The sequence below is a fragment of the Mustela nigripes genome, chromosome 2 (assembly GCF_022355385.1).
Source record: "Mustela nigripes isolate SB6536 chromosome 2, MUSNIG.SB6536, whole genome shotgun sequence".
NCBI classification, from domain to species: domain Eukaryota; kingdom Metazoa; phylum Chordata; class Mammalia; order Carnivora; family Mustelidae; genus Mustela; species Mustela nigripes.
In genome coordinates, this window is record NC_081558.1 from 52,165,404 (window position 1) to 52,189,195 (window position 23,792).

Consider the following 23,792-nt stretch of genomic DNA (forward strand, 5'->3'; position numbering starts at 1 on the left):
CACTTCACAGCACTCACCAAAGCACGTACCCTCCCCAATGTCCATAACCCCACCCCCCTTCTCCCAACCGCCCTCCCCCCAGCAACCCTCAGTTTGTTTTGTGAGATTAAGAGTCACTTATGGTTTGTCTCCCTCCCAATCCCATCTTGTTTCATTGATTCTTCTCCTACCCACTTAAGCCCCCATGTTGCATCACCACTTCCTCATATCAGGGAGATCATATGATAGTTGTCTTTCTCTGCTTGACTTATTTCGCTAAGCATGATACACTCTAGTTCCACCCATGTTGTCACAAATGGCAAGATTTCATTTCTTTTGATGGCTGCATAGTATTCCATTGTGTATATATACCACATCTTCTTTATCCATTCATCTGTTGATGGACATCTAGGTTCTTTCCATAGTTTGGCGATTGTGGACATTGTTGCTATAAACATTCGGGTGCACGTGCCCCTTTGGATCACTATGTTTGTATCTTTAGGGTAAATACCCAGTAGTGCAATTGCGGGGTCATAGGGCAGTTCTATTTTCAACATTTTGAGGAAGAACCTCCATGCTGTTTTCCAGAGTGGTTGCACCAGCTTGCATTCCCACCAACAGTGTAGGAGGGTTCCCCTGCAATTTTTATTATTGCCAAAATTCTTAGGTCTTGGAGTTCTGGTTATCTCCTCCCTCAAATGGCCCTTCAGCCACCAACCCTCAGAGGCTGTGGCAAGGATTAAATAGGAAAATAACTTGCAGACAGGGAAATGTCACATAATTAGAAGAGGAAGAATTAGAACAAGACCTTGGAATAGACTCTGGACTGGGCTACTAGGGAAGCGGCTGCAGCTTCTGTTGGAGGGTGGTAAGGTAAATGGGAAGGTAAATGCTAAGGCCACTGTCCAGAGAGACTCCTCAGAATGCATGGGCCTCCCCGGAATTCAGGGAAAGGACAAGATCCCCTGAAATGTATATTCTGGATAAAGCTCACAAAGACATGAACTGAGTATGATTTGGGGTGAACCAAGCTAGCTATAGAGGTATGTGAAGGATAGAGTGCTACTGTGGTGATGAAAAATGGGATTTATGGGGCCAGAGTCCCTGGGTTCAAAACTTGGTCACTCTGCTCCCAAACTGTGTGACCCTGAGCAAGTGACTTAACCTCTCTGTGTAGCAGCTTACTCACTTGTGAAGTGGAGGTAATTACAGTCCTTATTTTTGTGGGTCATTATAAATATCAAGAAGGGACATATGTGAAGCACTTAGCCTAATATCATAAACTTTATGTTATTAAAAGACAAAAATGGGTGAAGACAAAGAATTGTGGCTTCCACACTTCCCAACTGTCCACACTCCCAAGAAAACAAGAACTCTACCCTGATGTAACATGAATTTAAAATAAAAGATCCTTAGCCTCCCTGTCATCAACTTATTCTAAACTCATTTTTACCTCTGAGCCTTTGCCCATTCAGTTCCCTCCATCAGCCCATACTCTGGAAGGATCTGTGGTTGAATGCAAAGATGTAAGCAAACAAAAAACATGGGATTGCATTACATGAGTGTTTGTTGATTGAATGCACAACATGCACTTAAACAAGAGGATAGCACTTCCTAGGTGGGTTTGTTTTGTTTTGTTTTGTTTTGTTTTGTTTTGTTTTTTTAGGAGAACAAGCAGGGTAATGACCTATAGTCCCAAGTCTGGAGATCATACCCAAGGTACACTGATATGGGACCTGTGCTCTCAGCTACTAATCCAGGACAACATTTATCCCCTTCAGAGGAAAGCATATCTTATATCAGGTAAGTGATCCCACCTGCCCCTGTGTTACTGTTGGGCTCTCTGCAGAGGCCTGCACTAACAATTGTCCTCAGAGAAGGGCCCAGTGCCTGGGATCATATTTCATTTCTCCAAGGGAAGCAAAGGCAGGTCCCAAATCCTCTGGGGCCCTGGTCTATACTCTGAGTTTCTGTTGGAGGAATCTTCTTAAAGCATAGCTCTGCTGGCATCCTGCCCCTACTGAATAACCTTCAACGGCTCCCTAATGCCTTCCAGGCAAGGTCTGATCTTGGGTCCGGCATTTGAAGCCTCTTTGAAACATATCTTCACCTTTTCTTTACCCCAGATTCTGCCATTCTCACCACTGGTTCTCACCCTCTTGGCCTCACCCTCTGGGCAGTCTTTGACTGTGGGCTCTTCTCTCCCAGGTACACCTTTGCTCATGCTTCCCTTCTTCAGGAAGCTTATCATTCCCTTGCCTGAACTCCCTCTGGCCCTCCACTATAGCCTTGTCCCACTGAATTGTGATTTTGTGTCTGTCTTCCTCTAGATTTAGGGTCCCTTGAAAGTGGCATGATGCTGGCTTCACTGCTATACCCCAGCACTACCCAGCCTGGGGACTGGCACAGAGTGGGACAGGGACTCAGGAAACCTCTTTTGATTGGATGATCTCCAGAAACAAAATATTCACAATGGACTTTTACATTATTAAAATTACATTGTGTTTTTAGGTGAAGTCTTTGCCCCTAAGTTTTACCTAAGTGTATTCATTCAACCACTAATGAGTACATGATTTGTGTCAGGCACTGACTGAATAAGAAAAAGTTCCTGTCCTCATGGAGTCTATGTTCTACATGGAAGAGATAGCCATTATGCAAGAATTCAAATAAACAAACAGGAGGATTTTAGAGTGATGGGCAACATGGAGTGTGTGGTGATAAGGGATAATCTGGATTCTGGAGAGCTTCTTGGAGGAGGACACATCTGGCCATGATGATGGATCAAAGGAAAAGTGGGATGGATAACTTGGGCTCAGTTTCCTGCAGGCTTCTCAATTCAGAGTTTTGTCTGTGCTGCTTTGTTGATCTTTGGACTGTTTCTGGGCAGGAAACCAGCCTGTAGCAGGCATAGAAGATGGTATCAGAGAGCAGAGAGGCTGGGGCCAGTGGGGGTGGAAAGGCTGTCACCCAGCATAGCCCTCCACCAGCTCCTCCCTGAGCCACTGCCAGGCCTGTGTAAAATCAGAAATATCTTTCTCCTGCCCTTGGGTTTTTTTCCCTAAGTGTGTCCTTGAAGGTGCCAGATGCCCAAGGGGGTCTGGCGTCCTGCAAGGTGAATTCCTCTGCACTGAATATTAACTGGTTATTGACAGGCACACAACTACCTGCCCCAGGCTCTCAGCTCCCTCCTGCTTACCATTTTCTGGCAAGGTGAGCACCCCTAGCCTCCCCATCCTGCTCCCCCTGGACGCTGGAACAGAGGGCTCTGGCAGCTTGCTCAACCCCAAACGCTGTGTATTTAATTAAAATGGAATCACTGCTCACCCAGGAATCAAGGGGTAAAACAAAAGGCCCTTTCACGGTGGGAACAGGCTTGGTGGCATCAGTGGCGTCAGCTACGGCTTTACTCACATGCCTCTGGTTTCAAACTGCAGACAAGTTGGTGCTTTAGCTCTTCAATCAGCAGGATCTGTAGCCCTCTCCCTGCCCCTGGCCTAGCCCACACCAACTCTGACTCCAGCATGGACCGGGTCTCCAAGTGCCTGCCTGCCACTGTCCTGGGAGGATCTGGGGACTGCTCACCTTGCTAACTAGAAAATCAACCTTTTCCTCCCTGCAAAGTTGGGGAGGGCCTGGGATGATGGAGAGTGGAACAAGGATGGGTAGGGAGGGGGGGGCATATAAAACAGGTAAGAGGTCAGGCAGAAGACCAGATGAAGTATAGGAACAAGGCAAGAGGGAGAAGTCCCTGGCAGAGAGGCTGGGTCTCCAGGTGTGGCTCATCATGCAGCAAGGCCCCCATCTTGTTGTCAAGGAGTATACCCATATTCCAAGACCCGCACATGTTCTGCTCATACAAAATCCAGCTGTGCTGAAAGAGGACCTGATACAGTGAGGGCACCCCCAGGGGCAGCCTTGGGAGCTTGCACAGCCTTGCTGGCTTGCCCACATGAGACTGTTTCAGAATCTCCAAAGAGGGAGGAGACATTGTGTCAAAGGGCAGGGGATATAGGCAGACTCTCTAGGCAGAAAGGGGAAAGTATATCCCTAGGGGCCATGATTGGAGCCCAGTGTGAGCAAAGACACTCCTGGAACACAGAACTGGCAAAGATATGAGTCTAGTTAGCTTGGACCCTGAGTCCAAGGCCCATAAAATGGAAATGTCCACCTGGCTGGTCCCCAGGGCAGGCTCGGAAGCCACTCACAATATACGAAGCCTCAACCCCCTGAGAGGAAGATTAATGTGGGGAGAGAGGAGTGGACCCGGAGTTAGAAAGCCTGGAGAGGTGGTCAGACCTCCCCTCTCGGGGCCTTAGTTTCCCCCCTGGTTCTAGAATAACCATGAACTAGAAGGTCTCTGATCTTTTCAGGCTAACATTCTCTGTCCTTCCCCCTCCCGACTCCCACCCCCACCTGTTAAGGCCAGTAGCTATGCAAAGCCAAGGAGGGGAGCCCCCTTGGAGACAAGAAGGGGATGGTCATGAGCATGCACATACCCCAGAAACTTGCACAGAACAGCAGAGAGGGCCCCAGTGGGGACCCACACACCGACAACATAGGCAGTGCCCAAATGAAGACTGACTGGAGCTCAGGGTTGATGTGCAATTTAACCCCCTTCTGCCCCTTTTAGGGGCAAGCCCTCAGTTCTCCTCCAGCCTGCCAAAGAGGGAGAAGAGTTTGCTTCATTTTCTCCATCCCCCCGCCCACCCCCAAGTAAGACTGCTCCGGGGCATGCAAATTCATTAATATGGGATTCATTAATAAGGGATTATAGGGATTACAGGCTGCTGCACCCTGAAGGTGACTGAGGGCACATTTGAGGGGTCTCACCATGCAAGGAAAGAAACCAAGGCTCAAGCACTCTCTCCAGAGGGCAGAAGGAATGCTGGGTTGAAGCCCCCTTAGAGCCCCCTTTGCCCCTCCCTCCTACATCAAAAGGGAGACAGCATGGGGAGGAGGCATGCCCACCTCCTTGTCACCAAAAGGGTGGCCATTCTGGAATTGCACCCACTCCCTCTTTCTCTGTCCTCTGGGAGATTTCAAGGCCAGACTGTGACAGTTCTGGGAGGATGACAACAGGAATTCTGGCCTGGCTTTCTGCAGAGCACCACCCCAGACTCCAGGGACTGGGGAAACCTTTTCAGGAGGCACTAGGTAATGCTGCCTTAGTGTTGGGAAAGGGGTTCTGGCTCCAGCCACTTTTATGGCTGCTGGTTCTCTGGAGGATGAGAGACTCAGCTGGGGGCCAGTGTGTCTTCAACACCCACCCCTCTGGCACTTGCAGACCCTGTTCCCTTCTAACCAAGACAGACAGAGAGGGAGGAAGGGAGGGAGGCAGAAGGAGTGAGAGGAGGGGAGAGAGAACATATGCAGACCTCAGGCCACAACAGCTTAGTAGAATTTAATCACATTTTTACTTTTTCTTTTTGTTTATTTGGGTGGTTAGCTTCTATGTGTGACAAGTGATATTCTATTCCGTTTAAGTGCATAATAAAGTTTACCTTTAAAATAATGTCCTGGAGTACAATGGTGAACTGACAAAAGCAAGCGTAAGTGGCTGAGAGTGTAGGGGGTTTTCCAATACGGTGAAAGACTTGGAACACCAGCAACTGCAGGTGGGAACATTGCTGTGGAGGACAAATGCCACCCTTTCCAGACTGAGGCCTGGAGAGGGGAAATAACCTGCCCAGGGGGAGCTCTCAGGCCATACCCACAACCAGCCCTGGGAGACCCCTCCTCCTGCCTTTTTGGGGGCTGTATCTTTTCTCTTTGCTCTGACTTCTCAGCTTCCTCTCTCCAAACCCTGTGAAGCTCCTTTCTCCCCCTCCTTGCTCTGGTTGAGGAACAGAAGTAGGAATTAGTGAGTATTCACTGTGAGGTGTATTAGAAAGAACCCAGAGCTGATCGCAGTCCTGGGCAACTCCGCACTCACACAATGAGCGGGTCAGCACCAGGGGCTCACCTTCTCTGAGCCTGGCCTCTTTTCCTCTGCAAGAAATTATAATGGTGTCACGCCTCTGGGGACCACAGGGAGGCCTTAATGATCCAGTGCCCCTGAATTGCCTAGCACGGAGCCTGGGGTTTGTATCTGGCAGAAGCTTGACGAAGGTGAGTTCTCTACTAGCATAGTTTCTTTTCAAAAGGACTGCAATGTTGCTGTGGATGTCCTCAGTATATTCAGTGACACTCTTGACAGCAGATGAGAAGTCTTAAAACCGCTTTAAAAATAGATTAGAAGTCATTTATAATTTGTACACTCATTGTTGGAATGCAAATGATGCTGCTAAAAGTCTGCTCTCATAAGTGGGCTTGTTCAACCCTCAGTCTGCTTAGCAAATCCTTTGCTCCTCTTGAGTGCAGGTAAAATCCCATTGCAAGAGCTGAGAAGAGCAGAGCTCAGAGACTGGCTACAGGGAAAAGAGATTTTTATTAGGCAGTACCTATGGGGCCTGTGTCTTCCGTGTTCTCTGCCCAGCCCTTCCCCACCGCCAGCTGCCAAGGCATGGGGCGGAGGTGGGGAGAAGGATCAGAGCTGATGTATGCCCAGATTTCTACTTCATATGTACCGATCCACCTTCTCCTTCTTCAGCCTTTCCAGAAATAAAACACAAATCGACACCCGAGAAATAAACTTCGCAACTCTCAAAGAGCAACCCAAAGAGAACAGAGATCTTAGAGGCCCTTGGAAAGTGGGCAAGAGCTGGGTGGAGGTGCAGTTCTGAGTCCTCACCCCTCCTTCTCTGGAGAGCTGCACGTTTGGCCAAATGGCATATCTTCCCTTGGGTGTCCCATGGGCATCTAAACTTAACATGGCCTAAACCAGACTCCTTGGTCCTCTTCCCTCTGCCCCAACACACTTCTCGCAGATCCCCCACTTTGGGGAGAAGCAGCACTGAGTCAGCCCTGTGGGCCAGGAGTCTCCCCTCTCCTGTCCTCTCCAGTCTGTGGAGATGGGGTTCCTCTTGAATCCCTCCTCTCCTTCTCCCCCTAGTCTTGGCTCTCACCACCAGGACCTCCTGTCTGAAGCCCTGTGAATCATCCTGTCCTACCTCACTGCTTCCACGTGGCAGATGAAGTGATGGCTGCAAAACACACTCGCCCTCACTTTCAGTCCTCCGACATGAACGCCAGTCAGCCCTAACTTTTCAGGTAAAGTTCACATTCCTTGACTCAGCTGCAGAGCCAGCATTGATTGACTGGGTCCTACATGTGTGTGGACCCTTGCCCCATGGTCAGACACAGGCCTGCCAGCACAAAGCTTCATCCCCTCTTATGCCACCCCACTGTTAGAGTCTAAACCAGAGGCTGCGAACTGGCAGCCTTCTGGGATATTTTGTTTGGCTTTCCCAGTGTTAGACCAATGTTTCAAAGTCAGGAGATTTCACATAAAAACGTGGGTTTCCGGCTCCTCTTAAAAACTTAGGAGACCTGGCAACACTGGGCCAGCTTTCCTTCACAGCAACAATTGCTCGAAGCTGGGTCCTACGTCCCCTTTTGAGCCGTCAAACACCTTCCTGTTGGCCACAGTCCCTGCTGCTCCATATTGTCTTATCCCAGCCTGTTTCTCTCACTTAGACCATGTGCCTGGGCTCTGTGGATAGTAGAACCAGCTCCTCCTGGACCGTGTACAGTTTCTCCAGTGCATCTGACTATTCTCGTCCTCAGTTTTGGCCTGCTAGTCCCTCTTCCAGGAATGCCCTTTCTCACTCTGACAGAAAAACACCCCCTCTTTTGCAACTCTAGCACTCCCCTTGCTTCCAGACAGAATGCACCTCAGCCTTCTGTGCCCCCACTCTACCCGGTATGGATCTCCTTCCCAGCATTTCTTGCACCAAAGCACCCTTATTAATACTTGTGTCTCTCCCACTAGAATGTGAGTCTGCCCCCTAAATCTAGAGTGTAGCACACTTACTCTCTCACTAAATAGGCCTGTAAAGATTATTGATGGTTCATGGACAAATGCTAAGAATAACAAAACCACAGAACGAGTCTATATGCTAGGCTTTGGACTAAACATTTTCCATGTGTTATCCCACTTAATGCTCAGCAGAACCCAACATGGGAGACTATCCTTATCCCCATTAGATGAATGGAGAGATTAAGCCTGTAGTGGGGTGCAGGGATGAATTGCAAATTTGGCCTGTTTACCATCCCTGAGCAGTTGTCTCCTTGTCCCTGCTAGGCTCAGTGTCCTTCCCACCTGACGAGTCACTACCCAGAGGAGCCACACTGGGGGGAACCTGGACAATGGCTTCAAGAACGAGGCCTGGGGCATTAGGAAAGAGGCGCTCCATGTCCCAGGAGGCCTCAGCTTGTCAGGAATATCAGGAAGAACCGAGGACTCCACCATTCAAGCTGGCCCAGGGCATCAGGATCCTCCTAAGCAGCAGGGCCGCTGTTTTCAAAGGAGGTGCTCAGGGTTCAAGTCTGGACTCTGTCACGCGTGAGCTGCACGAGACCTGAGGCAAGAGTCCCATCTCGCTGAGCCTCACTTCCTCCCTGTAAATGGGGGTAATAACTGTGCCCACATCTAGAGCTGGAGGAAATGCGCAAAGAGATAGTGCCTGCCAAGTGCCCAGGCCATTTTGACAGATGGTGGCTGCAACTCTCAGCAGAGTTCCTTGGGCAAAGTTGCAGTGTGCACTGTCCAGTTCCGGAAGCCCGGTCCCTGGCTGGCAGAAGGGGTGCAGACAGGAGTCTGGACTGTAGTCCTGGGCTGGCCTCTATGGTGAAATACGACAGGCTGCACTTCACCTTCTCCTGGGCTATTGTATTGGGCTGCAGGCCCTGTTCCTTCTTCCTAGTTAATGCCTATTGGTGAACATGTGTGCGTGGGTGTGCTATGCACGAGTGTGAGCACTGGGGGTGTGTATCTGTGTGTGTGTTTGTTGAAGCAAATGCATCCATCTTTACAACACTGGTTTAGATCACTGAAGTGAGCATATGTGTATATTTGTACATACCTGCTTATGTGTAAGATCCTCCCTCACATGCCTACTCATGACTCCCTGAGAGCCTGGACAGTGTCTGCCCTGATCATTGCTGTATCCCCAGGCTCTGGCACATCACAGGTGCTCAATAAATCTACATGTGATGAACAAGTCTACACTAACACACACACACACACATCCCTTTGCTGTTCCCAATCACTGTATTTTTTTTTTTAAGATTTTATTTATATATTTGACAGAGATCACAAGTAGGCAAAGAGGCAGGCAGAGAGAGAGGAAGGGAAACAGGCTCCCTGATGAGCAGGAAGCCCGATGCGGGTCTCAATCCCAGGACCCTGGAATCATGACCTGAGCTGAAGGCAGAGGCTTTAATTTAACCCACTGAGCCACCGAGGCACCCCTCACTGTATGTTTTTTAAAAAGAATTTGGTAATCCTGTGATGAATCTCATACTGTTTTCAAGTGTTCTGTGTTTTTCAGCCTCACCCAGAGGCAAAGGTGCACCACTAGCATGGTGGTTGGTGGTGGGGGAAGGAAAGCCTACACCTGAGTCGGCCAAGCTTGGTAGAAAGCCAGTTCTGCCTTGTGCTAGCTGTGTGACTTTGGCCAGTTGCTTTACCTCTCTGATCCCGCCACGTGTGAGGATCAAATATGTCTGGGTAGGGGAAAGCCCAGCACAAAGTCCCACACAATTCAGTTGTCTCTCCTGGTAACTCTTACCTGGAGATCCCCCCCACCCCCCAAGGTTGGGCACACCTAGACTCTAGCACTGGGGCCTGCCACCTTAGAAACAATTTCTTTCCCAAGTTTTTCTTTCTCCTAACTGCAAGGTCCCCCCCACCCCAAACCAAGCAGAATTCCTGGTCTCTTAGGAGAAGGGTCAGTGGTGTGCCAAGGCAATGCTCAGTGAGCCAGCCTGCAGTCTCCCCTTGCTCTATCCCTGGGTACCATTATCTAGGGTCTTCTGGCACCTAGCCAGGACACAAAATCATTCTGGATGTCCAATTTCAAGTTGAGACTCTGCACCTCCAACCTGCCCAGCAGCATTCCCATTCAATAGTCGGTGAACCTGCCTTTAGCAGAGACATGGCACCCCTTTTTCAGATCTGCACCCAGGAATACTTAGGCCCAGGCTGAGAAGAGCCAATGAAGCACTTAGTAGGTACAAGGTAAGACCTTACTGTCAGAGTGCTAGCAATCTGGAGGGTATGGGCATGAGAAATCTGGCTTCATCTCAGCAGCTCCAGAGGCTGTACCATGGAGCCTGCTGGCGTGAGGGATGGAGGGTGCCTGCAGGTGACACTGTCTTGAAGTGATATCCCTCTAGCATCTCTAGCTCCCTATGGCCACATTCAAGCTCATTGCTTCTCCTCTCTTCCCAACTCCACCTGCAACTCTTCTCTCCTTCCTGCTCCCATCAAGAGGCCCTCTTCACCCATCCAGTCTCCACAGCCCACTCCAATCCAAAACCATCCCAGACTCTTCCTTTTCCCTCATAGTTGGTGCTCCACCCAGCCTGGCCTCCCAAACTCAGAAGAGAACAGAGCTGGTTCTCCACCTTCCAACCCCACTGCGTTGGTCTAAAGCTCTGGTATGCACAAGTATAAGGACACAGTTTTTGGGGGGAGAGGGTCTCCCAGTGTCCCTCTTCACCCCATCCACATGGTAGTCAGACTGAGTTTTCTAAGATGCAAAATGACCACATCACACCACTCTTTTTAAAATCTTTGGTGCCTCTCATCATCCTGTACCATCAAGTTAAAACTCCTTTACCTGGCATTTGAGGCCTTTCATGATGTGGCTCGATCAGTCTTTTCTTCCCATCTTCTGCAGCCTCTGTTCAGGCCTGCCGAGCTGGTCACTACACTCTATTACATTTCTGTATGTCCAAATCTCTTTGCAGTCACTCAAAACATCTTGGCTGCCTTTTGTCCTCTGAAGAACTCCTATACATCCTTCAAGACCCAACCCAAATAGCCCCTCTGTAAATTCTTCTCCAGTATCCTGAGGCCTAGCTGGCCTCTCCCTGCCTCTAGCAGACTCTCTGATATCGTACACCTTGTGACATTACAGGTATTTAAGCAACCAACCTCCTGGTAAGACAAGGGGTACTTCTAGGTAGAGGCCTAATTCTAGCTCTCCTTCAAGCCCCTGGTGCTCAGCAGGGAGCCTGGCATATATTTGGCCTTCAGAAAGCATCTGGCAAAGAATGAAGGAAGGAGCTAAGGTCCTTCAGGGAAGTCCTATATCCTCCTTGTTTTGGATGTGAGCCAATAGCCACCTTCCTTCCTCAGAATTCTAGGCCACCTCAAGCGTGAGCAGAGCCAAGTCCTGCTATGGCTTCATAGAATCCCCAGAACAGGCTCTCGAGCTATTTCCTCCTTCAATCTCAGAAGCAACAGCTTTATCAGCTTTGTTTTTCTGGAAGTCTCAGAGCCTACGACTCCTTCCCGGCCTCCGTGGGTGCATGGTACTTGCAGACCCTCACTTACCCTTCCAGATCTGTCCCTGGCCAGTTATGCAAGAGGAGCAGGCCTTTCCTGTGCCCCAGAGCTGTAGGGTGAGGAGCCCTACAGAGAGCTCTGGCTGCCAGCAGGAGAGGCGGACAGAGCCGCTGCTGCAGAGCCTGAGGCCGCCCCCACCCAGGACTGCGGCTCTGGCAGCTGCAAGGAGCCTCCCAACATCATCAGTCCTGCTACTACAAGTCTCCTCCTTGCCTGGCTGGAGCTGGGAGCTTTGCAAGTATGCATAAAAAGGAATGGAAAATTAAAGAACAACCTCTAACAAAAGGCCCTTGGTGTGGGCCAGAGAGCAAACCACTTGCCACTACAGAAATGCCAGTGGACGGGGTGGAGGAAGGCCCTCTGATGGTCTGTGTGAGGGAAGGGGGCGCCCAGTGGGTTCCGAATAACTGAAGGTTAATCCTGTGAGAGCTAACTCTCTTCCCTGGCACGTTTCTGGTTTTATTTTAATGGGAATGGGTTCAAAACTCACAGCGTGCAGTGGACCTCATTGGTGATTTCAGCATCTTTGGAGGACATGGGGCTGGTGAGGTGAACCTCACTGGGGCACTGCAGTGCCTTCAGTCACTGGGGAAGTGGCCGTGTGACCTGACACCAAGGGGCCTGTGCCACTGCGTCACTCCTCAACGACCCAAGCTCCCTCTTGTTCAACCCCTACCACAGTGCTTGGGAAGTCACCTCATATTCCCACTGGGCTCATGACAGTTCAGAAGAACCTGTGACTCTGTCTACTCTCCCTAGCTATTCTTGGTTCCTTTACTTCTCCCCATCCCCCTCTTTCCTTCTTATGTCTCTCTTAACCCCCCCGCCCCTTTTTTAAAAAACTTTCCTGACCCACTATTCCAAGCTCTGGCATTGGAGGTCTGATGACCACATTCTCCAAAACCAAAGGGCATGAGTCTTCCTTCAAGCCCTAACCAATCAGTTTTGTCCTCTGGACTCCTAGGGCTTCTCATCCCCTTTTGCTTATTCTCAGAGGGGTCCAATTTAGGAGCATTTCCAGGACCTCGGGGACTTTTCCAGGATTTGAGTCAAGGGGTTCTCAAAGTGGGGTCTGACATGAACTGCATTTGAAGAGAGTGGGCCTTTGGGACTTGCAAAGATGATTGCGCAGAGGGAGGAGAAAAGAATAGCCAAACCAGTCCAGAGACAAGGGCAGGATCAATGTCAGCACCATCCTCAGGGACTCAGGCTGGAGGGGAGGGTGGGGATGCACAAGGGGCAGCAGGACGCCTGGGGGCCTGTGGACCTAGCTTCCCACTCTGCTCCCTCCACTTATTGGCTGGGGCATCCAGGGAAAACTACTGAACCTCTCTGAGCCTCAGTTTGCCTGCACATGAAACAGAGACTTATGCTCACACCTTCCAGAAGTGGTACAAGTCTCAGGTTAAATAATGTGCACAAGGCTCCTGGCATAGTATTCTGTTGCCGGTGGCTGCTCAGGATGGGATGTTTGCTCTCTAATTGTCCCCTCCTTCAAACCTGCTAGAGGACTCATAGAAGATACCAAGAATGAGGTAAAGAAGTTCCAGAACACTGTAAAATATGACCCACAGCCAGGAACCAGCCCAGAAGGCACACAGCCAGGGTTTCTGGAAGTTAGCATGGAGCCCCCTGGGAGAGTGGAACAGGCACTCTTCAAGAACTGGCCCCGAGCTTGCCCAGTGGGGATGGTAGAAGCTGGAGGGGGCCAGGCATGCCCCAGCCTCACTCACTGCCTGCCCCTAGGTCCCAGGCATTTCCAAATCCAGACCCCTGGCCCACATTTATGAGTCCCTTCCAAAATCATGTGTGTATGGGTGTGGCAGCACATTACATTCTCTAGGGCATATCATTAAGGGCTTTTTTTTTTTTTTTAAAGATTTTATTTATTTATTTGACACAGATCACAAGTAGGCAGAGAGGCAGGCAGAGAGAGAGAGGGGAGAAAGCAGGCTCCCTGCTGAGCAGAGAGCCCGATGCGGGACTCGATCCCAGGACCCTGAGATCATGACCTGAGCCAAACGCAGCGGCTTAACCCACTGAGCCACCCAGGCGCCCATTAAGGGCTTTTTTCCTTCTAGATGCTTCTCCCCCATGCAACCTGAGACTAAACCACCGACACATTGGCTATACAAGGAAAGTGACATAGTTAGTGGGTCATGGATGTCCAGATAAAGTGACTGGCTTGACGGGTTCCAAATTAAGAATGTTCTAGGCCTCTCTCCTGCTCCAAAGTGTCTAATGAACTGGGATTCTTAATATTTTTCTTGAACACAAATGTGAGCGTCCATCCTCCTAAAGCCACGTAATGCCATGGGTCTTATTCCTTCCCCATCTGCTCTTTTTTCTTATTTCTTCCCCCCTCCCTCTTTTTTCCCTCCCCTCTCTACTTCCATGGTGTATAAAAAGATTTAGAGAGAAGATATCAACAATGGTTGGAGGGAAACTTGGCCCGATCTCTCTGGGTTTCAGTCTATTCCTCTGTGACATGGGAGGCACAGGGAGGCCCTGCCAAGTGTCTATGTTAGGCCTGGCAGAGCCATGCACACTGCTGGGCGGACTAGGTGGAAAGCTCCCTCAGCGATCACAAAATGTTTTGGAAGCGCATCCCACCGGGCTGGCCTCCCAGTGCTGTCCTCAGCAGGTGGCATGCAGTCCAAATCAGCCAGGATGTGCCCATTTCACAGGTAGGAAAGGAGTACTGGCTCACAGGCTTACCTCAACAGAGCAGAGACCTTTCAGAATTAAACAGCTGCCAAATCCCACCTCAGAAAGCATTCTCCTTATTTTATCTGCCTTTCTGTTAGAATTGGTGGTTCCTGTCTACTCCTGAATGATGCTACTTTCTGCTGGGCATTTCTGCTAAGTGCTTTCTCCCCGGATGCTACTTTACGTCATGACTGTGTGCTCTGGCAGGGGTGGGCAGGGTCCTGCTCCACCGCTGCTCCTGTTCTACAGACCAGGGGTGATAACAACAGCCAGTGGAGGCATGCTTCTGCCCTGGGTGAGGGGACGGTAGGGGGTGGAGAAGGGTGGCTGAGGGGCAGGCCAGGGAGTGTGGGATCCACACCTGTCTCCTGGCCCGCAGGCCCTCCCCACACACCACCAGAGGCCAGCCCCCACCCCCTTCTCCTCCCAGGCTCTTCCTGCCTCAGCCTGCCAGCCCTCACATCCGTGTTCGGACCCCAGTGGAGACGTGTTACCCTCCTCTTATGGAGGAAGACAGCCTGAGGGGTTAGGAGCCTGTTGGAGGCCACACTGCCAGTGACCTGAGCAGAATGGCATTCAAGAGGGCTGGGGCCCTTTCTTGAGTGACTTAGGACCTGACCCATTCTTGTTCTAAATGAGTCTGCCAGTACCCCCCACCCCCAACTCAAATAGACTTTTTTTTGTCTCTGTGTTCTCATTTAAGCCAATCCCCCTGTTCCCTTTTTACCTTTACCTGTAAAAATCTTCTACAGTCTGCCTTAACTTCTATCTCTGGCAATTTCCAAGACTGTGACCTTGGATAAGTGACTCATCCCCTATACGCCTCAGTTTCCTTGTCTACAAAACGAGGACAATACCAGTACTGTGAGAATTAAATTCAAGAACACAATTCAAGGGGTCAACAGGTCCCCAGGCACATGAAGGCAGACCCCTCACAAAAATGCCTTGTTGGTGTTATGCTTACCTGTCCTGATCACCCCCGATCAGCAGTGATTTCTCCTGGCTCTACACCTCTGTCATGCCACATTCCACTTTTCTTTCTCTGTTGTACAGTGTGGGTAGTCACTCCTGTGTCTTCTCTCCACCCACACTCTGAGTTGCCAGATAATCCTGAAGTAGGGACATAGTTGGCACTGGACCACTCCCTCTGGCTGCCAGCTGTGCGGTGACAGCTCCTATCATAACCCCTACAGGCCCTGCAGTCCCTGGGTGGTTGCGGGGGGGCTGCCCTCTGTCTGCAGTTCCTCACTAACCATTCCCACCTTACTTCCCCCCACCACGCCCCGCCAGGCAGCTACTGTCACCTCCTCTCCTCTGAAGCCACTCAGCTCAAGGTCATTGCAGCCCCCATCTTGCCAAGTCCCATGGCCTTTTCTTGGTCCTCCTCTTCCTTGACTTGCTGTGTTTAGCACTGACTTTTTCTCCCCTCCTTGTGAAACACCTACCTGGGAACCCAGGGATCCCCTATCTCTCAGACCACTCATCCTTTGCCTCCTTTGTTAGCATCACCCCCCACATCCCGCCCCACCATGCCCCCAGCCGTAACTGTTCCAAACACAGAGCTCTGCTCTTTTCTCTCCAACTATACTCACTCCTTGATTCATCTCATTTAATCCTGAGGCTTCAAATATGATTTACATACTGATCTTTCCCTCAGCTCCAAACTCAGATCCAACTGCCAACTCCACACTTGGATGTCTAATGAACATCTCAAAGTCAATATGTCCAAAACATTACCCTTCATTTCCCCAACCAGACCTAGTAGCCCAGCCCACACCCCTGGCCTCTAGTCTTCTGCGAGTCTCAGTAAAGGGCAATAGCATCTACCCTGTTTATAATAAAGACTACGACTGAATTTTGTCTCTGGTTCCTAGAAGGGAGACTGTAAATCCTTAAAATTTCCCTAGTGATGGGGGTGTCTTTTGTTGTTCATGAGCCCCTGGGACTACATCTGAGTTTATGCTAATAGGCTGAATCAGGATGGGTGCTAGTCACCAGAAAGATCATTAGCAGTCATTAGAGGATTGGGGCTCTGAGCCAGGGGAGGGAGGATGGAGACTGACTTTAGTCATGTGGCTAAGCAATCAACCAATCATGCCAACATAATGAAATTCCAATAAAAGCTCTGAACACTGGAGCTCAGTGAGGCTTCCTGGTCGGTCAACAATCAATGTGCCAGGAGAGCAGACAGGTCTTTGGTGGGACTCTGTGAGACCTCGCCTCTATGTCCCTTTATTTGGGTGGTCCTGATCTATAGCCTTTATAATAAAACTGTAAATGCAAGTAGAGTGCTTTCCTGAGTTCTGTGAGTCATTCTAGTGAATTTTCCAGCCAGAGAGGGCTACAGGAATCCCCAAATTTATAGCCAGCCCATCGGAAGTGTGTTAGCTTGAGGACCCCACTTGTGGTTGGCATCTGAAGCTGGGGCAATCTTGTTGGGAACTGTGTCCTTTAACTTGTGGGGTCTGTGCTAACTCTGGGTGGTTAGGATCAGAGTTAAATTTCAGCACCAAAACTGATGTCAAAACACACTCCAAGAGGCATCCATTCAGAATGGGGCCACTTCTCCCCACTTCCACGGCCACCACCATCTCTCACCTGAAATACTCCAGTCTCTCGGTTCCACCCCTATGCCATGCAGTCTCCCCTCTGCAAAGCAGCCAAGGGCTTTCTGTTCATATGCAAGTCAGTGCCCCTCCCCTGTCTCCCCTCCTCAAAATCTCACATGCCCCATCCCACCTGGAATTAAGGCAAAGTTCTCATGATCTAGCCCCTCAGCAGCCTCCCGGACCTCACCGCCCACTGCTTGCTGGCCAGCTGCTGGAAAAGTTCTCACACTGATAATCTGCTGTCTCCAAATCTTTTGCTTTGCAGCTGGCTCTTACAAGGATTTATTTACATAGATGTGGAAGGAATTACAACAGGGTTGTACAGTTCAAACAGTTTGAGCAAAAGGAAAAAATGAAGGTTTTATTAGCAGGCAACAAACAGATGCTCTAAAAGCAAAATGTGCCAGGTCATTTATTTCAAAAGTTACCATGAGACTGAAGACAAAAAACACAATTGAGAAAAATGCACTGAAGGCAGACTCTCCTAATTTGGGTTTTGGTTCTGTCTCTCCCATTTCTGAGTTGTGTGACTTTGGGCAAGTGGCATCCTCTCCCTGAGCCTCTGTTTTGTTATCTGTGGAATAGGAAGAATACTAATACCTCCTGGCCTGTGTTCCAGCATCACCATGAGGGTCCCCTGAGAGGCAGATGGGAGAAGGCTGCTCCAGTGTAAGTTAGTTTTACTCCAGTGTTAACATCAATCATGGAAGGAAGTCCCAGGACTTTTGGACAAGGAATAATCAGTACTGAGGGGATATTTAGGAATAATTGTGGATTTTCAGTCTTCTACGAAAGGTGCTGAGAGAAGAGATTTTGCTGAGTCAGAGGAAAATGCTAAACCCAGTTTTTCTGCTTTGTGGGTCAGATTTTCTTAACCAATCTCCCCCAATAACTCTAGGATGCTGGGCATAGTCCTAGGTCCCAGTTTGGCCTCTGGGCCTAGGGCAGGCAGCCCCTTCTCCTCTCTGGTCTTTGAGGTCCTGCCATCACTGCTGGCCTATATGCTGGTGTCACTGTGAGTGACAACCCCATTGAAGGACTGGTGGTTGGACTGCTGGAGCTCAGTGTGGGGTGACAGTGTGGCAAAAGCACCCCCAAATATCTCTGCAAATGTCCTCTCTGCCCTTGTTTAAATCCACGCCTGGAGTCATCCTTGCTCTCTCTTCTTGTCCACATCTTGAGAGTCATTCTCTTCTATCTACTCATCATTCACAGCCACCATCGAGGCAAAGTGACCACTGATTCTTGCCTGGACAGCTGCATCAGCCTCCCGCTGATCCCCCTCCTGCTCCCAGCCATCCACACTCAGCATAGCTCCAGCCAGAGCAGTCTTTTAAAAACACAGATAAGTTCACATTGCTCCCTGACTAAAAGCCTCTGGTGAATTCCTGATGTTCTTAGACTATAGTCCAAAATCTCTTTGACAATGGTGGCCTTATGATGCTGTCCTCTGACCTTCACCTCTCATCTCACCAGTAGCCCCCTTGGTCTCTATGTTCTAGGCATGCTCAGCTTCTGCATTTCTAAAGCTTCTCCCTCACTGGCAGGATCTCTGCATAGATGATGCCTTTGCAGGAATCTCTTTTCTCTTTATTTGGGCTTCCCTTTACCTCACCTTCATCTTGGTCCATCATGTAACTTCTATGACCTGCTCAGACATTTGCATCCTCATAAATCCTCCAATTTTCACATCAAATAAGCACCTCCTCCAGGAAGCCCACCTCGATTCTGCCACCCCTCCCCCACCCTCAGGCTCTCCTAGCAGACTGGGGACTTCACAGTATTCATCATGTTTTCATTACTATTTTGTTACCCACTTTAGGCTGTAAGCTCCATGAGGGTGGGGACCAAGTCACTCCTCTCTCACCAGTGTCACACTCATGATAGGAACTTGATAATTTGTAAAATTTTACAGACTCACCTTGGAATTATTTTTGAATCTCTTAAGCTCCAACTACTTATGCAGCTTACATCCAGTCATTGACTCTGTCATCAATCTTACCCCGCCCACACTTGCTGAGCACCCAATTCTTAACCCAGTGAAGCTTGGCAGTGAACAGGGAGAGGTCAGATCCCCATGACAGACTACGTCAGTGCTCTAATGGGCAGCTGAGCCCAAGAAGAAGTCTCTGTCTGGAGGTTAATATAAGCTTCAGAGTAGAGAGGTTCCATGAATGCAGTGCTTAAGAGCTTGCCATGCTGGAGATGAAACAGAGAGAAGGGCATGGAAAAAAGCCCAGAAAAATGAAGTAGTACAAACATCTTCCCAAGTCCTCCTCTGCAGCTCTGCTTCCAGAACTTACATTGAGACCCTCATCCCAGCACTTCAGCAAAGACTGCCTAACTAGATTTTCTGTTGCAGTCTCTCTTAACTTCTGTTCTCATTCTGCTCCACCTTTGCTCCAGAGCCTGCTGTAGCTCCCTACTACCTTCCACTTAAATCTAAGGTGCCTGCCATTGGATGCCTACCTCAGCCTCTCCCCAGCTCTCACACTACTCTCCAACCTAATAATCATTGTGTCTACTAAACTCAACACCCACAACCTTCCACACCCAACTTGCTTACCTATTCCTTTTCTCCACCATTGATTTGATAAATCAGTTTCATCTTTGAGTTGATTCTTAGAAAAATTATTTTTAAACTTTGAGATTTAGTGTCCAGAAGTCCATTTGACTGATTTGATTGTTCATAGCTCACTTGTTGATTCTCATTATGGTAGATGTGCTTAAAAGTTTCCTAATAAATTTATCTTTTTGTATGTTCAACTCTTTCTTTTGCCTTGACCTTGAGCAGCCAATATGTGTTAGTTGGACACAACCAGGAACGGTCCAACCATTGCTGCTGGATCTTGCTGGAGAAGTGAGGGGCTTGCATTCAGTGTCTACATCATGCCTCCCTGAGGACCTCCTAAAGGTAGGGACAATGTCTTCTCCATCAATATCCCTGCTCCCACTCGAGCTTCAAGCTCTGTGCTCTGCAAAATACTGGCCACAGTCACTGGGAAGAGACTGTCCCTGTTATAGGCTGAAGTGTGGACCCTCCCCGTAATTCATGTTGGAGTCGTAACACTCAGGATCTCAGAACATGAGAGAGTTTGGAGAGAGTGTCTCTGAAGAGGTAATTATGGTAAATGAGGTCTTTAGGGCAGGTCCTACTCCAATAGACCGGTATCCTTTTAAGAAGGGAAGATTGGGAAAACAGTATGGAGTTTCCTCAAAAAGTTGAAAATAGAGCTACTTTATGGTGCAGCAATCACACTACTGGGTATTTACCCCAAAGATACAAATGTAGTGATCTGAAGGGGCACCTGCACCTTCATGTTTATAGCAGCAATGTCCACAACAGCCAAGCTATGGAAAGAGCCCAGATGCTCATCTATAGATGAATGGATAAAGAAGATGTATGTGTGTGTGTATACACACACACACACACACACACACACAATGGAATATTGCTCAGCCATAAAAAAAATAAGATCTTGCCATTTGCAATGACATGGATGGAACCAGAGGGTATTATGCTAAGTGAAATACATCAGTCAGAGAAAGACAATTATCATATGATCTCACTGATATGTGGAATTTGAGAAATAAGAGAGAGAAATATGTTGGAGTAGAGGGGGATGGGAGGGATGCGGTGGCTGGCTGATGGACACTGGGCAGGGTAAGTGTTGTGGTGAGCACTGTGTGTGTGTGTGTAAGACTGATGAATCACAGACCTGTACCCCTGAAACAAATAGTACATTATATGTTTATAAAAAAAACAAACAAACAACTAAATCCACCTTAACAACAACAACAACAAAAAAAAAAAAAAAAGAAGAAGGAGAGATTAGGACACAGATAGCACAGACAGAGGTATGACTGACTGTATGAGGACACAGGGAGGAGGCAGCCTTCTAGCCAAGAAGAGAGACAGAAGAAACCAAACCTGCTAACACCTTGATCTCAGACTTCTGGCCTCCACAACTGTGAGACAATTAACATCCATCATCTAAGCCATCCTGTCTGTGGTTTTTTGTTATGCCTGTTTTAATAAACTAACACAGCCCCCAAAACCAGCTCTCTCAGACCCACAGTTCAAGGGATGGAAGAACACTGTGTGGCACTGACCTTGGTTTTGGTTGTAAAAAATGTTATAAGGAAAAGAATGCTTCAGAATAAAACGTAACAATGTAACAATCTTTCCTGTACAGCAGACTGGCAAAATGTACACACACACACACACACACACATGGGGTGAGGGGTAGAGAATTTTTTCTTAATTGTAACTGCTCTTTGAGAAATAGGGAACATTCCGCTGTGGGAAATTAGAAATGCAGAAAAGCACAAAGCAGAAAATAAATCACCTGTTACCCCTGCCCCACCCACCCCGCTCTTTGGTATCTGTTTCTCCAATCTTCTTTCTCTCTCTGCTCTCTACCTTGCTTACTTGTTTCTATCTATCCCACCTTTTTTTAATGTAGTCAGGAAGAATTTGGGCAAATCGTCTTTTCACTTACCACGGAAGTATGACCATTTCCCCCTAGATTATTAAAAATTCATCTCAAATTGTATTCAGTGGCTGCCCAGAATCTTCCACCATCTGCATGTGCCAAAATGGGCTCCCCCCAACCCCCAGCTGCTGGATACTCACCCTGTTTTCTTCTTTTTTAACAAACGTAAATAATGCTATGATAAACATCCTTGTAGATAAATCTTTGTACACATCTTAGGCTATTTCCTCAGGGCAAATTTCCCAGAAGTGGAATTACTGGTTACTTACATTCGGAAAGAGGAAACTTTTAAAAAATTCTTAAAACTCTCTAGTCAGTTATGCCACTTTAAGGAATTTATCAATTTCTGACCACACATATTAAAAGCTCCCTAGAGTCTGAATTGTAATTTTAGACATCTTTAAAAAAAAAAAAAACAAAAAGAAAGAAAGAATAAAGAAAACCTAGGTTGTCTGGCAATAGTCGATGCAAGGGAGTGACATCCATCCCTGCCTCAATGCAGTTGCCCTTCAAGTGAGAGCCTGCTTTCTTAGCAAGGAAAGGGAAGAAGGTGGGCTTTAATTGAGGGAACAAACCAAGTCCACCTTATTTTTGAAAAAAAATCATGATTTGGCTCGTTAGCTTACCACTGCAGCAGAATAAGAGGAGGAGGCCATGCTCACCTCGGACAGCTCCTCAATCCTTTCCCAACATCACCTTTTGCTTCTCCATCAAAATTTATCTGCCCCACATCCCAATTTCCCGAGGCCCAGCTACTGGCTGGAGCTAATCTGGTCAGATAATTTCTACAGTGAACACAAGAAACCATGGGTCACTAGACTACCCCAGATAGCATTCGGGGGTGGCAGTGGGGAGAACATCAAAAAGTATCACATGCTTGACACATAAAACGGAAAACACAGGAAACTCAAATTGCATATAATCTTGCAATTTGGAAATAACCACTACTAACCTTCAGTTGACATTTTGGTGGAAGCTTCCAAAGCTTCCTCATCCTCTCCCAACGAGTGACACAGATGGTGATTTGGGCAGTGTGACAGGTGGGCAGGAAGGGATGTTGGGTGGGGAGGGCTCTATCCGATCACACTCTATCAGATCATACCCTGGGGCAACTGCTGATTCCACCCAGGAGTGAAGCCAGCTCCACACACAGCCACCCAGAGGAAGGATGATTTCTCCCAGGTTGCTGGGGAAGTAACGGCCCCAGGACACTGGCAGGGAATCAAGCTGGCTTGTCCCAGAGAACTCCCAGACAGTCCCTCAAGCAAGGGGCTCTGTCTTCAAATGTTTGTTTGTAAACAGATGGTCTGGAGTTGAGGGCATGCTTTCCCAGGGGTATCATGGTGGTATCCATGGTATCCAGAGGACTCACCCACCCAGCACAGGGGCCAAAGATGGCTCTCCCAGAGCCAGCTCCGCACAAATAGTCACTAAGCTACCAGAAATGTCCTTGGCAGGCCCCCAGACCCTACCCACGCTGCCCCAGCCTCTATGGAGGGCTCTTCCTTCTCAATTCCCAAATGAAAAAACCCCTCAGTGTGGCTGACCCCAGCAAGACAGTAATCAAAAAGTAATCAGATGGCATTAAAAGATACTAATGTATGAAGGACTGATATGATAGTCCTATAACCCACTCATGAATATTGCTCTTTATGGCAAAAGACCACGTACTAATCCAGGTACACCTGCATTTTGGCAGAATATCACACCGAGATACAGAAGTCACATGCAAGCTCTGTGCGGTACTGGGATGAGGGGAAGTCACATTTAGGAAATAGGCCCAAACTGCAGCTTCAGCTCTGCTTCTGGTTCCCTCCCCATCCACTGCTAGCCACCGGTTTTTGGGGAGCCATTGCTCAGAGCTCTGGTGCTCAGAAGAGGATTAGGAAGGGCTGGGGCAGACATGCAATACGGGTGGGGAGAGTGGAGGTGGTAAGACACATAGTCAGCAAACCAGACGTTGCTAAACCAGGTCCAGTAATGGTGTTGAAGTATGTGCCCAGGTGTGAGTGGGTCTCTGAGTCCCCCGAGGTGAACCCGGGGTTTTGGCTCTCACACTCACCTATCTCCTGGCTGCTCTCAGTCTGCACTCCAGGTGTGGAAAACCTACAAGCAAACAAGACCGAGATCAGAAAGGTTAGAGGGGCTTGTATTTTCCAGGTCACAAACCAGTGGCCAGATTCAGATCTGGTTGTTTAAAATTTAATATTTGAACTGATCCCAGTATTTAGAAACTGAGGGATTTCATGCACAAGTCCAGCTTTCTGACTCCTCCGGGGACAGCTGCACCTCTGGGCCACAGGCCAGCAGGCTGGCAATGCGCTGGAGTCACGTCAGCTGCCTGCTCAGGCCCACAAATGCTCCCTAATCCCAGCCTATCTGGTCCCCGTGAGTGCTTAATGGTGCTGTCCCTGCTGGGGGTCTGCTGCCAGCCAGGACCTGCACAGCTCAGGTGTGCTCCCCTTTCAAATCGGCCATTGCCGTCTCCTATCCCTTCCCTTCTCCTGCTCTAAACACAGGAGCCAGAAGTCCAGAGGGAGAATG

General features: G+C 48.8%; 1 protein-coding gene across 10 annotated transcripts in view; it reads right to left on the reverse strand.

Annotated features, from left to right (window-relative positions):
- ATP2B2 (ATPase plasma membrane Ca2+ transporting 2) overlaps positions 1-23,792 on the reverse strand; it is a 366,135-nt gene that overhangs the window by 258,835 nt on the left and 83,508 nt on the right. For all 10 annotated transcript variants that reach the window (XM_059390330.1, XM_059390328.1, XM_059390327.1 and 7 more), the window contains one exon: positions 23,311-23,354. The gene's annotated coding sequence lies outside the window, so the exon portion shown is untranslated. The remainder of the gene's footprint in view (positions 1-23,310; positions 23,355-23,792) is intronic.